The 13,630-nt window shown below is 47.3% G+C and overlaps 1 long non-coding RNA gene across 1 annotated transcript; it reads right to left on the bottom strand.

Annotated features, from left to right (window-relative positions):
* Positions 1–4,435: 4,435 nt before the first annotated feature.
* Positions 4,436–13,171, bottom strand: LOC135320501 (uncharacterized). Its single transcript, XR_010379666.1, has 3 exons — positions 12,817–13,171; positions 5,243–5,395; positions 4,436–4,485 (listed from the first exon to the last, which is right to left on the bottom strand). It is a non-coding gene; the product is annotated as an uncharacterized LOC135320501 (long non-coding RNA).
* Positions 13,172–13,630: the final 459 nt, after the last annotated feature.

Genomic DNA, 13,630 nt, shown 5'->3' with positions numbered 1-13,630 from the left:
CCAACAAAGGGGATAACAGGCAAAAGGCATGGAAGGAAGACTTGGCAACCACCCATAATTAAAAACAACCTTATGACAAAATTATTAAGAGTGCATATTCTTGGAGAAAGGCCAAGATAGTGGAGTAGAAGGATACTTGTTTCTTATCCTCTCCAATAAATACACCAAGACTGACATTCACAGACACACCCATCCACTCAGAACATCTGCTGAACTTTGATAAAACATTGCCATTTTCAAGAGACAAAATGTGCCACCAATCTGGTAGGAGAAACGGAAAAAAGAAGGAAGAAATGCAAAATGGCTTGGGGTTGGTCCTTTGAAGAGGGAGCAGCAAAGGAGGGATAGTGCTGGTTGACTGGGTCTCCCCCTTTCCAACGGAGAGGTCAGCAGGATGGACAGGGAACCTCTGAGGCTCAGATGTGTACAGAACCGCCCTTGACTGACAGAATTAAGTTACATGGGCACAAAGTGTGTCAACAACCCCCAAACCTAGAAGTGAATCAGGGATGGGAAGGGACAGGCTGCTGGATCCAGGCAGACTCTGGTTGACTGTACAGAGGTAACCCTGGGGGACTACAGTGTGCTGTGGACAACTGCTTGGATTGTATACAGATCAGAACAGCCTGGGCCCCCCATAAAATAAGAAAAAAAATAAAGCAAAGCAACACTGCTGGCTTGCCTGAGGGAAGGGGAGATTTGTCCTTTGTCTCTGCTGACCCACAGCAACATAACTGGTGATTTCTCAGAAGAAGAGAGATGAGGCTCAGCCACAGCCATCATACCCACCCAGGCAGAGGCAGGGTTGAAACCTGAATATGTACCCGGCAGTTCTGCAGCCTCATAGGTGGGACTGAGACTTGTTTACATCCCCAGACATATAGGAAGGTTCTGTCCTGGTGCGTCTATGAACTCCCACCTCTAAGACAAATGAACAAGGAGCAGAGTTCTGGCAAAGAGCAGGGACTAGGGCTGGTGTGGCCATTTGCCTCAAGCCCACCTACAGAGTGTGGAACAGATGTGGAGTGGGGAGTAGCACTGAACAGGGGAGCAACCAACCCAACTACTGTGCAGGACTGCTGCACCTGGACACGGCATTGGGAAGGGGCACACCCTGCCCACCTACCATGCAGGAGAGCAGCACCAAGATGCAGCATTGGGAGGAGATGTGACATGTCTACCTACAGGCACTGGGAGCAGCACAGACCAAGGGTGTGACCAGAGGGTCTCTGGAACCAATGAGCTGAGTTCATGAAACAAGGCAGGGGCAGGAGCTGTGACAACCACAAAACAAATAGGAGTCCCCATTCAATAGCCAGGGTAGGCTCTGGTTAACAGGTTAACGGCCACATCCGTAACCAAAGGGGTAACAGACAAAAGGCACAGAAGTAAGACTTGGCAACCACACTTATTTAAGAAAGACCTCTTGATAAAATTATTAAGGGCACACAATCTCCACGGGAACATCCTCTCTTCTTTTTCTGTTCCATTTTCTTTTACTTTTTAAATGTTACTTCTTAAATAATTTTTATATTTCTATTTTTAATCCCTTTTAAAATTTTCTTTTAAAATACTAATATTATTATCTTTCAATTTGTCCAATTTCATTTTTATCTTTGTTTTGTTCTTCTGTTATGATGATACTCTGTTCTCAAATATTTTTCTTCCTTTAATGTTTTAAAAATTCATCCCAACTCAATTGTTATCTTGTTTCAATATGTTCTTCTGTTATTGATTATACTGCTTTTAAAACTAATTTCTTTGTGCTTAGTTTTATTTCTGCATCCACTTTATATAAATAAATAAACTCCTAAAGGACGACAGTAGATAACTGATACTCCATAAGCCATAGTGCCAGAGAGATATAAGCAAGATGAAGAAGCAGAGCCACCTCTCTCAATTAAAAGAACAAGATAAATCCCCTGAAAGAACAATCAATGAAATAGACATTGATAGTCTACTAGATGATTTCAAGAAAGGAGTGATCAAAGTACTGAAGAAACTAAAAGAGATTGTCTATAGAGACAGAGAATATGTCAAAAAACGAAATTGAAACTCTAAAGAGGAGCCAGTGAAAATTGGAAAACTCATTTGCTGAGATGAGAGTTGAGCTAAAGGCTGTAAAATGTAGGCTAGATAATTGAGAGGAATGAATATGTGACTTAGAAGACAGGACAACAGAACAGCTGAGAGAAAACAAATAAAAACCAATGAAAGCAATATAAGGGACCTATGGAATAACATAAATCATGCCAACCTACTCATAATGGGGGTCCCAGAAGGAGAAGAAAGAACAAAGGGGATTGAAAAGGTATTTGAAGAAATCATGACTGAAAACTTCCCAAACCTAAAGAAGGAATCAGATATCCAAGTACAGGAAGCACAGAGCGTCCCAAACAAGGAGGTCCCAAACAGACCCACACCAAGACATATTACATTTAGGATGACCAGGGTTGAGAATAGGAAATGATTCTAAAGGCAGCAAGAGAAAAACAAAGAATGAGATACAAGGGAACCCCCATAAGATTTTCAGCTGATTTCTCTACACAAACAGTACAGGCCAGAAGGGAGGGGCAAGGAATATTCAAAGTCCTGAATGAAAAAATGATGCAGCCTACGATACTTTATCAAGCAAGGCTATCCTTTAGAATAGAAGGAGAGATAAAGAACTTCACAGACAAGTAAAAACTAAAAGAATTTAGCAACACTAAACCTATGCTAAAGGAAATATTGAAAGACCTACTCTAAACAGAAAAGAAGCAGGATGGTACAAAAAGGAGAAAACCATGATTGGAAAGGTGATTGCTACAATGAATTACAACAGAATAAACATGAAATCATAAAAGAGGACATCTAAATCATTAAGGGTGGGGGAGGCGAACAAGAAAATGTACAGGTTTCTTTCTCTCTCTCTCTCTCTCTTTTGTTCTTGGTAGGATGAGTTTGAGCTTATATTACTATCTGTTTAAAACAAACAGATATAGTAATGGGTTAATATATGTACAAAGTAGGGTAACCACAAGCCAAAAAGTTACAATAGAGTCACAAAACTAAGAAGACACCAAGATAATAAAAAGGAAAATTATCAAACCACAAAAAGAAAATGAAAGGAACAAAGAGGAAATACAAAATCAACTGCGAAACAAAGTTCAAAATATAATAAACACATATCTATCAATAATTATTATAAATGTCAATGGACTAAATGCTTTAATCAAAGGATATAGAGTGTAGAGTGGATAATAAAGCAAGTATCTACAATACACTGTATACAAGAGACCCACGTTGGGGAGAAGGACACACATAGATTGAAAGTGAGAGGATTGAAAAAGATATTCCACAAAAATGGAAATGACAAGAAAGCAGGAATATCAACAGTGATTTCAAATAAAATACACTTTAAAACAAAGATTATAAAGAAAGATTAAGAAGGACATTTTATAATGATTAAAGGAGTCATAGATGAAGATATTACACTCATTAACATATATGAACCCAACATAGGAGCACCTAAATACATAACAGATAAAAGGGGAAAATTTGATCGGAATACAGTCATGGTAGAAGACTTTAACTATCCATTAACATCACTGGACAGATCTTCCATACATAAAATTAATAAGACAACATAGAAATTAAATGATAAAATAGAACAATTTGTCTTGGTTAATATTTTCAGAACATTATATTTCCCTAAAATAGAATATACATTCTTCCCAAGCGCACGTACCACATTTTCTAGGATAGATCATATACTTTGGCACAAAAGAAGCATTAACAATTTGAAGAAGATAGAAAATATTTGAAGCAACTTTTTCTGAACACAATACCATAAAACTAGAAATTAACTACAGAAAAATAAAGGAGAAATAAATGACACCATGGAGATTAAACAACATACTACTTTAAAAAAAAAATGGGTGGATGATGAAATCAAAGAAGAAATAAAAAAACACAGTGAGACAAATGATGATGAAAACACAACCACACAGAACCTATGGGATCCAGAAAAGGCAGTGCTTAGAGGGAAGTTTATAGCGAGAGAATCAGGTCTACCTCAAAAAAGAGGAAAAACTGCAATAAACAATCAAACTTACCACCTAAAAGAATTAGAAAAAGAAGAGCAAAAAATAACAAAAGTAAGCAGAAGGAAGGAAATAATAAAGATCAGGGAGGAAATAAATAAAATAGAGATATTAGAAACATTTGAAAAAATCAAGCCAAGAGATGGTTTCTTGAAAAAGTGAACACAATTGACAAAATTATGCTGTATGCTGGAAATTGACACAACAATGCAAACTGACTATAACTCAATAAAATAAACATTAAAAAATAAATATATTAACAAAAGAAAAAAAAAAGGTAGTTTCTACTCACCAGACTGGAGGAGGGGACTGCACCCCATGCAGGGTCACACACCATGGGAAAGCCTGGGGTCAGGATTGGAGAAGCAGGGTGCTGTGGACAGGATCTGTCACAGGGTTTCTGCAGGAGGGGAGGGTGAGGCATGTGAGCAGGCTGAGGACTGGCCATTTGAGTAAGTTCATGGGCTCTAGGGTGGAGGGGCTCCCCCAAGTGTCTGGACTTGACTCTGGGTGAGTTGGGCAGGTGGACAGTGGCTCAGTGTGAGTCCAAGTCCAGTGGAGGAGGTAGTGCGTTAGATCTAGAAGGACTCCTTCTGGGGTGGGAGGGCCCACAAGGGAGGCAGGAGGCCAAGTCCAGGTGACTGAGAAAAGGGTGTGTCTTGCATAGGCCTGCAGGGCAGACAAAAGCATCCAGTCTACAGAAGGTGGAAACACGGTCCATACAAGGGCTCAGCTCAGATGTCACCCCCTCAGAGGAGCCTTCCCTGCCTGCACAGTCTACAGGGACAGCCTCCTCCACGCACATCTCCCCAGCAGACACCTTCTCCATTTCCTGCATAGCATTCAGGACCCGGGCCCCTGCTCCACGCCCAGCCATGGTTCCGCTGCCCTGAGGAAAAGCCCTCACAGGAGCCATCAAGCCCTGCAAGACCTGGGCCCCACCTCTCTGTCTCTTCTGCCACCACTGTCTCCACCTGGCCCTCTTCTCCTCCACTCCTGCACTCCTGACTTCCCCCAGCCCTGTGTGCTCTCCAGAGCACGTGTCCCTCCTAACATGCAGTGTGTGCTCACTGTGTCTCATCCACTGCATGCCTCCCACCCAGGTCAGTATCCAGTGCACAGTAGGGCTCAGTAAGTAGAGAATGAATGACTCTTACCATCACTGCTGGGAAGACTTTTGTCTGTGGCTTACAGTGATCACACACCCGTCACACATTCGCTGACGTCCTACTGTGTGTTGTGCGGGTTCCAGATACCGGGCACAGCAGGTAGTGAAGCAGGCAGGTCTCCATTCTCATGCAGCAGACAGCCTGGTGGGGGACACAGAGAAAATTAAGTAAAATATGCACAGTGTCCGGAGGTGATATGTTCCATGGAGAAAAATAAGGTCAGGGAGGACATTTGAGCAGATTCCTGGAGGTGTTTAAGAAGCAGGCAGAGAGAGATCCTGGCTGAAAGAGCAGCCAGCGCAAAGGCCCTGAGGCCACAGTGGGATGCGCATGGAGGGTCTTAGTTATCCGTGTGAGTTCTTAGTCCTGCCGTGAGTATGTATGTTGCTTTTATTTGTAAACCTTGATTTCACCTTTATAGCAAATTAACCTGCATCATAAATCTGCATAATTTAGCCAATTCTGTTTCAGGTGTTGTGGGCACAATGGCGGGCTAGTTACTTGGGTTGGTAAAGAATTACCAGCGTCTGAGAAGGGTTTAGGAAAGTTTAATAGGGACACTGCTATAGGCAACATCAGGCCACACAGGCAAGAGGTGCCTACACGAGGGCCAAGATTGAGTGTGTGGAGTCTGTTATTGGGGGGGTGCTGTGCACACAAGGAGGAGGGGGCTGCATGATCAATTCTTGCACAGGTACCTGGTTGGTTGTGAGATCTGACAGGGGCTTCTCTGAACAACAGGCTTTACCACTTTAATAAGGGCAGGATGTGAGGCCTCTTCCTAGGGCAATGAGTTTTCATAGGGTAAACACACAGCAAGAGAAGATGTTTTATAGCTTGTGGAAATGCAGGTGTGCAAAGGGTCCTGCAGTGGGGAGTGGGAGGTAAGGTGCCACTGGGCTCTAGGCACACAGAGAGCCCAGGGGTGAGGGTGTATGACTCTAAAGAGTGACAGCTGGTTTCACACCAGTGACTTTATGTGGAAACAGGAGACTCTAGGTTGTCAGCACGTGTCTACTCAGTGAGCTCCCTAAGTCTAGCTCTGTCAGGCACCATGTGAAATGAACATGAAGGTCCCCACCCTGAGGACCCCAATGAATTAACATCTTGACATCCTCAAGCCCCTTACCCTGCACCACCGCCCCACCTCATCTGGGTCTCAGGCTCTGACCCTATCAGTGGCACCTTTGTTCCCTATATCCAGCTCCTCTGGACGTCTCTGTGATGAGCTGTTCCATGTCAGCGAGCCCCAAACTGAGCTCTGCCTTTACCCCATGAATGCTTCCTCCCTGTGAAGCCCCTTGAGAAGGAGCCACCACTAGCAGGATCCTTCAGCCCTGAGTCTCTGCCTTCCCCACCCCTCCAATTTCCCCCAGCCCATGATCCCCTCTGGAGGTCCCTATTATCCTCTCCCTCCCACTTCAGTCTTGGGCTGCACACCAAATCCCTCTTCACAATCTCCCACAAGACAGGTCCAGGTCCACTTGGGGACACTGAGGTGACACAGGTGGGTGTTGCTGGGAATGAAGAGCAGGATCCTGAAGCAGAGGAGAGGCAAGGGCTCCCAATCCACCAGAACACAGGCTAAAGTGGGGGCAAGACACCCATAAAGGGTGAGGCAGGCATCACACTGCAGCCCCGCCCTCTGTTCCCCCAGGGTTCCCTGTGTTTCCTGCTTTGGCCTGGGGGACTTCCCCCCTCACTCTCTGTTAGAGGGGTGCCCATTCATTCATTCACACCCTCATTCACCATGTACATGGGTCCTGCTCAGTGCCAGGCCTCAGCTGGATGACAGCTCATCCTTGGGGACACAGCTCAGATCTCACTTCCTCCATGAAGCACTTCTGGATTCCCACCCCTCCTGAAGTTCCTCTGGCCTCAGTTGGGACCACTAGGGCTGAGACCACACTCTGATTACATCCCAAGTCTGTGATCTCTGTGAAAGCCCTGGGCTCAATGTGGAAAGAGACTCAGAAAAATGGGGCCAAAAGGGGCTAAGAAAAATGTTACTAGTTCTCTATTACAGAGAAGGGCACTGAGCAGAGAGAGGGCAGTGTCCAAACAAAGCCACAGAGGAGGGTCTCAGTAAGCCCTCCCATTGCCCTGTTACTAGTTCTCTGTTACAAATGAGGACACTGAGCCACAGAGAGGGAGCAGAGCCCTGCTATAGCCTTGGCCCCACAGCCTGTGTCCTTTATGACTAGCTCCATGCTGCCAGCAGGGGTATGGGCCTGGAATGGAGGTTGAAAGCAGCCTGACCCCCAGGACCCCTTCATACACAAAGTCAGTCTCAGGAAACACCCCTCAAGACCTACTCTACACCCCTGGGATTGGGACCTGATTGCTGTTCCTGGAAGCTGGCTGGGCTTCCCTGTGAATTGGCCCAGGAGATGCTTGGGACAGACACAGGGCCCCTGAGGCTCCCTGTCCCCAGATGAGCAGCTCTGGTCCCCTTGACTGTCCCTGGCAGAGGCCTGATGACATAAGGTGTTGGCCGGGTAGCCAGCTGTGGAGATGAGGAAATGGGAGCAACATGCAGGTACATGCAGAGGTCCAGGTATTCACTCAACAATCATTGATTCAGGCCTTGCTGTGTGGCTGGCCTGGGCCCAGGCCTGGTTGTCCAATAGTGAATACAGTCAACCCCTTGAGCCTTCTGGGAAAGCAGTGCTCAGAGAAACGGGCCCTCAGTGCCCCCATCCTGATCCCCTTGAACAATCACACTGAGATGAGGCTGCAGCCATGGGTCCCAGTGGAGGGTGAAGGGAGGAAGGAAACCCAGAGTGGGCACTGACCATGAGCCTGGACACTGGAACCAGATGGCCTGGGCTCTGTAATCTGGGGTGGTCACCTCCCCTGTTCTCTCTGTGCCTCAGTTACTTCTTCTGCAGAAATGGTTGATAACGCCTGTCCCTGCCCCACAGATTTTCATGAGGAGTCAGTGATCTTCTCTTATGCGTGTAGGACAGTGCCTGGCTATGGGTCAGGATCCTGCTCACCTCACAATAGTCTGTCCCACTTTAAAGATGAGAAAGCCAAGGCTAAGGGGGTTATGAGACCAGCCTGGGCTAGCCCCCTTCTCATGCTCTGCTGTCCAGGTCTCCTGCTTTTACATCATCCCTCTGCCCCCATATCCACCCAGCAAGGTAGGTGCTGAGAATCTGAGCAAATCAGAGTATGAATGGAGGCACACCCTCTCCCCAACTTGGGCTCTTGGGGCGGTGGGCAGGATGGGGATATCAGGCTCCCCCAGACTGTCCAGGAGGCCCAGCATGTCCGTCACCTCATTTCCACTCAACACGGAGTAGGTGTGTGTCCAAGGGCCAGAGGGCGATGGAGTAACCCAGGGTGGGTGGATGCTAGGTAGGTGTGGGAGGCACAGAGTGGCCCCTGGAAGACAGTGTCCAGGCAGCCAAGGTGTAGGGAATGAGGGTGCCCAGAAGGGGCAGAGGACAGAGTCTAGACTGGACACCACCCCCTGTTGGACCCTGATCTGGGGTGAGAATTGGGACAAGCCAGGGCCCCTCTAGGACTCCTCATCCAGCAAAGAGGTGAGGAAAAGTTAAGGAGACAATGGAGGCTGACCCCACCGTGCTTCCTGTGTGAGGGCCTGCTTCCAGGATCCTGGAGTTTCCTTAGACCTTTGTGAAGTGGCTGCTGTTTCCAGCCCCATGTGGGCAGAAGGACTGAGGCAGGGAGGACAGAGTGACTCAGGACAGAGCTAGGATTCATCCAAGAGTGTGTGCTGGGCCTCTCGCTGAGAGCAGCCTCTGGGCATCATGGACTCAGGAAGTGTCTTGTCCTCCCTCTTAAGGCTCCTGGCATGTTAGGCAGGAAAGGTCCCAGTGCCCATACCTGGGCCTCTCTGGGTGATGCTGACATGTGGGATCATGATGGTCCTGGGAAAGGAGAGAGAATGTAGGCTGGGCGTCAGGTCTGCATCAGACCCTAATGATGCCCCTAATGTTGTGTGACCTGGAAACTCCCTGACCTCTCTGTGCCTGGCTTTCCAGCTCTGACTAAGAGGACTGCTGTGCTTGGCACACAGTAGGACCTCAATCAGAGGAAAAAGCCAGCCCTTCCCCAGGAACCTCTCCTCTTACATGCCCAAAGCTAAGCCCATGTGCCACACATCACCAGAGCTGATACTTGACAAACAGGGCAAGTGAAATCCAGCAACCCCTCCCTCCTGCCTGAGGCCCTTCCCTCCTCAGTGACAGTGGCTCAGAGCAGGTCTCTGCATCCCAGAAGTCTGAACTGAGCCTTGTGACCTGGAGGAGTCCCTGTTCCACACAACTTTGTTTCCAGGTCCTTCCAACAAGACACAAGAGCACCTGGTAAGTCTCTTAGCTGCAAGGTCCTCCCTTTGCAAATTCCCCCATCACATCCGGGCTAGAAGATGTGAGTTCCAGGGCACATGACCATCCAAATGATGACTTCAGGGAAACATCCCTGCCCACACTGCACTCTTCAGAGCCCACCTTCTAAAAGAAGGGGTAGTGACCCACGGTTGTGCAGTTTTATCACAACACAGCCCTCACCCACCCACCATTGGAAACATGTGAGAAGCAGAGATTCCCAAGTGCCTGGACCCCTGTCATCCAGAAAGCAGAGGTTAGGGTAACAGACAGAAGGGGAGAAAGTACTTTCATACTATGTATCTGATAAGGGGTTAACACCAAAAACATATAAATAACTCTTACAATTCAACAGCAAAAAAACAAGCAATCTGATTTAAAAAGTGGGCAGAGGAACTGAATAGACATTTTTCCAAAGAAGACACACAGATGTCTAACAGGTACATGAAAAGGTGCTCAACATCACTCACCATCAGGGAAATGCAAATCAAAACCACAATGAGATATCCCCTCCCACCTGTCAGGGTGGGTGTCATCAAAATACAAGAGATAACAAGTGATGGTGGTGGTGTGAAGAAAAGGGAAACTTCTGCAATGTTGGTGGGAATGTAAATTGGTGCCATCACTCTGGAAAAGAGTAAGAAGACTCCCCCAAAATTTAAAATTAGAACTTCTGTATGATCCAGCAAGTCCACTGCTGGGAATATATCCAAAGGAAATGAAATCACTATGTCAATGAGACAACTGCACCCTCACGTTCACTGTATCATTATTTACAATAACCAAGATATGTAAACAACCTAAGTGTCCATCAACAGATGAATGGATACAGAAAACGTGACGCATATATATGTATATATAATGGAATCTTATTCAGACTTTAAAAAAATGAAATCCTGCCATTTGTGACAACTTGGATGGACCTTCAGGGTATTATGCTAAGTGAAATAAATAAGACAGAGAAAGACAAATACCTATGATCTCATTTATATGTGGAATCTACAAAATAAACCAAAACCCATAGAAACAGAGATCAGGTTGGTGGTTGCCAGAGGTGAGTCAGGGGGTGATTGAAATTCGGGAAGATAATCAAAATGTACAAACTTCCAGTTAGAAGATAAACAAGTCCTGGGGACATAATGTACTGCAAGGTGACTGTAGTTAACAATACTGCGCTGTGCATTTGATAGTTGTTAAGAGAGTACCTCTTAAAATTTCTGATCACAAGGAAAATAGTGTGTGACTATGGGTGATGACAGACGTCAAGTAAACTTAATGCAGTGATCATTTCACAATATGCACATGTAACAAGTCATTATGCTGCACACCTAAAGCCAACAAAGTTATGTGACAATTGTATCTCAGGAATACTTATCCCAGGAAGTGGGGGTGCGAGCCTGGATTACCTACTGCAGGAGCTGCCTTTGCCCTCCAACAGCAGAGGGTGGTAGTTGTGACAGGGACTGTAGGTCCCTCAAAGCCTAGAATGTTTACTGTCTGGACCTTCACAGGGAGAGTGTGCAGACCCTGCCCTGGAAGATGGTGGTCATGGAAGCAACAACGGCCTGCCTGTGTGCAGGCTCAGCCCAGACAACTCCTGTGCTCTGCTGTCACCGCATTTACTTCCCTCCACACCCTCAGAGGGAGAGGCTTCAATGTTCCGATTTTACACATGAGAAAACTGAGGCTCATTTGCTTTGAATTATTGACCAAGTGGTGGGGGAAGCTTTGAACCCCAGTGTTCTGATTTCAAAGCCACATCTCAGTCCTGATTTTTAGAAGGTGGAGGTCCAGGCACTGGGGACCCTCCACCTTCCTCATTTGTAGTCTTACTCTAGGGCTGCCATCCCCGAGGTGTCTGGGTGAACACATTTAATCCGCTTACTCTGCACCAGCTGAGCCCTTGGCTGCCAGTCTGTTGTCGCTGCCTGACACCACCTGAGTTTTACAAGTGAACCATCACCCCCTGCCAGCCCACCTGCCCTGCCATGTGGGGCAGACCACTCCTAGCCTGGTCATTCTAAACCCTTAGCTCACACATTTGCACAACTGCATCGAAAGGACCCTACTCACTGTGTGGAGGTATCGACAAGGGGAAGGGAGGGGAGTTTTTGGTGGCCCCTTACTCTGAAGGTGACACATGACAGGGACATATTCATGTCCATAATGGCACTCAATTTGAAGCTAAGAACATGGTCACAGCGAGGGGTAAAAGCTGAGAGGCTACAAGGCTGCTGAGAAAGGGGCTTGACTATTGAATTGTAAATGTGTAATTTAATTTAAAAATTAGCCCCCTGGGTGATAAGAATTTGCACCTAAGGCCAGAATTGGCCACCTGACACCTGGGAATCCCTCAATTCCAGGATGTAATCATCTGAGCATGGAGGGGGCTTAAATTGGGGTGCTGTCCTCTCAGTCATGGTGCACCTGCCCACGTATGCACCCATGAACTGCAGTTCTCACACATCAAGGCACCTCTCATGCCCTGCCAAGGAGGTCCAGGTCATAAGGAAGGGATGACAGACTGTGAGGTCACACGTGTGCCCCTGCAGGGGTGAATGTTGTATAGGGAAGAGCCACCCCCCACTCTCACCTCCAGGAGGGGTGCTGGAGGGAGCAGGACTCCTGAGCCCCTAGGCTTAGCAAGCATCCTGGCTGAGGGTGGGGAGGCTGTCCACTCTGAAGTCATAGGTCAGATGGTAGATTGGGGTCCCACCCCCACAGCTCACCAGTGAGACCGTCTAGTCTGTTTTCTCTGTAAACTGGAACACAGTCACCCTCACCCTCAGAAGTGGGGGCAGCCTGTGTAAATTAAAACACAAAGCCCTGGGCTGTTTCAGGTGCCCGGGGGTGTCCAGCCCCCCTAGGCCGGGCAGGTGGGAGAGGAGATGTATGAGTTAGCAGGTGTGAGAGCAGAGCTGAGACTTGGCTGAGTGCATGCACTCTAATATCCAGGAACTGCGAGCTACCACTAGCAAATCTGTTCACTGAGGCCATGTGTACTCTCCCTTGTCATTTACAATCCCCTGTTTGAACAGAGGCCTCTGGAGTCTACTAGCCACATTGTTGCCTGTCACCACACTGTTGCAGTTCCAGGGTCTCCATTTAGCCAGCTTGAAGGAATAGTCAATCTTTTTCTTAAAACCAGTGACAGAAAACCAAAGTGGCTTAAAGAAGCAAACAGGGCAGGAGAGAATGACTTACCTAACTGAGACATCCACAGGGAGATAGCTTCAGGCAGGGCTGTACCTGGTGCTCAGTGACATCAGCAGAAGTCATCCTTCCCCACCTCTGGGCTCTGCCACTGGTGTCATCTTCACATGGCTCTGCCTTTATGAGAGCAAGATAGTCACCAACTGCCACAGGCTGATATCATCACCCCTCAACTCCCAACTGAAATAGAACTTCTCTGCTCCCAGGATTCCAGTAACTAGGCCTGACCTCCGTGGAGCCTGATTGGGCTGGTGCCCAGCCCTGAGCCAATCACAGTGGCCAGGGAGGATGGAAAATGCTGATTGGCCAGATCAAGGCCATGTGACCATCCTCTCCAGGAAACCTGTGAGCTGTTCACCTGTTTTCAGGTTGGGATAGTGTGATGTCTCCCAGAGGATCCTGCTACTAGTACAACCTGCAGGTGGCACAATGAGCTGAAATGAGACTGTCTGCTTGGTGACAAGTGACAGGTCACTTAGTGGTTCCCTGCTCCAGGGAGGGAGGCATGTCCAAACAGTATTGGGGCTTCAGAGCCAGAATGTAGTAGAAAAGCCTCCCAGTCTCCCAAAAGGTGGGAAAGTGAGCAGTGACACTGGAAAGGCACTCCTCTCTGTGGCCCTTGGCTTTCTCCTTGTTACACTGGAGAGTGCAGTGTTGCCCCTGACAGCCCACTTCCCTGCTGGGAGGCCTTTGCAAAAGGTGGAGAGTGCTTGGAAAAGCCCACTTATTCTGAGGAACTGTTATTGCTCCTGGTGGCATTATTATTTTCATGTCACTTGTGAGGTGGGCCCTGAGGGGTCCCTGA

Source organism: Camelus dromedarius, unplaced genomic scaffold (assembly GCF_036321535.1).
Source record: "Camelus dromedarius isolate mCamDro1 unplaced genomic scaffold, mCamDro1.pat HAP1_SCAFFOLD_117, whole genome shotgun sequence".
Lineage (NCBI taxonomy): Eukaryota > Metazoa > Chordata > Mammalia > Artiodactyla > Camelidae > Camelus > Camelus dromedarius.
The sequence above is the reverse complement of the archived record's forward strand: the minus strand, read 5'-3'. Positions and strand labels throughout refer to the sequence as shown.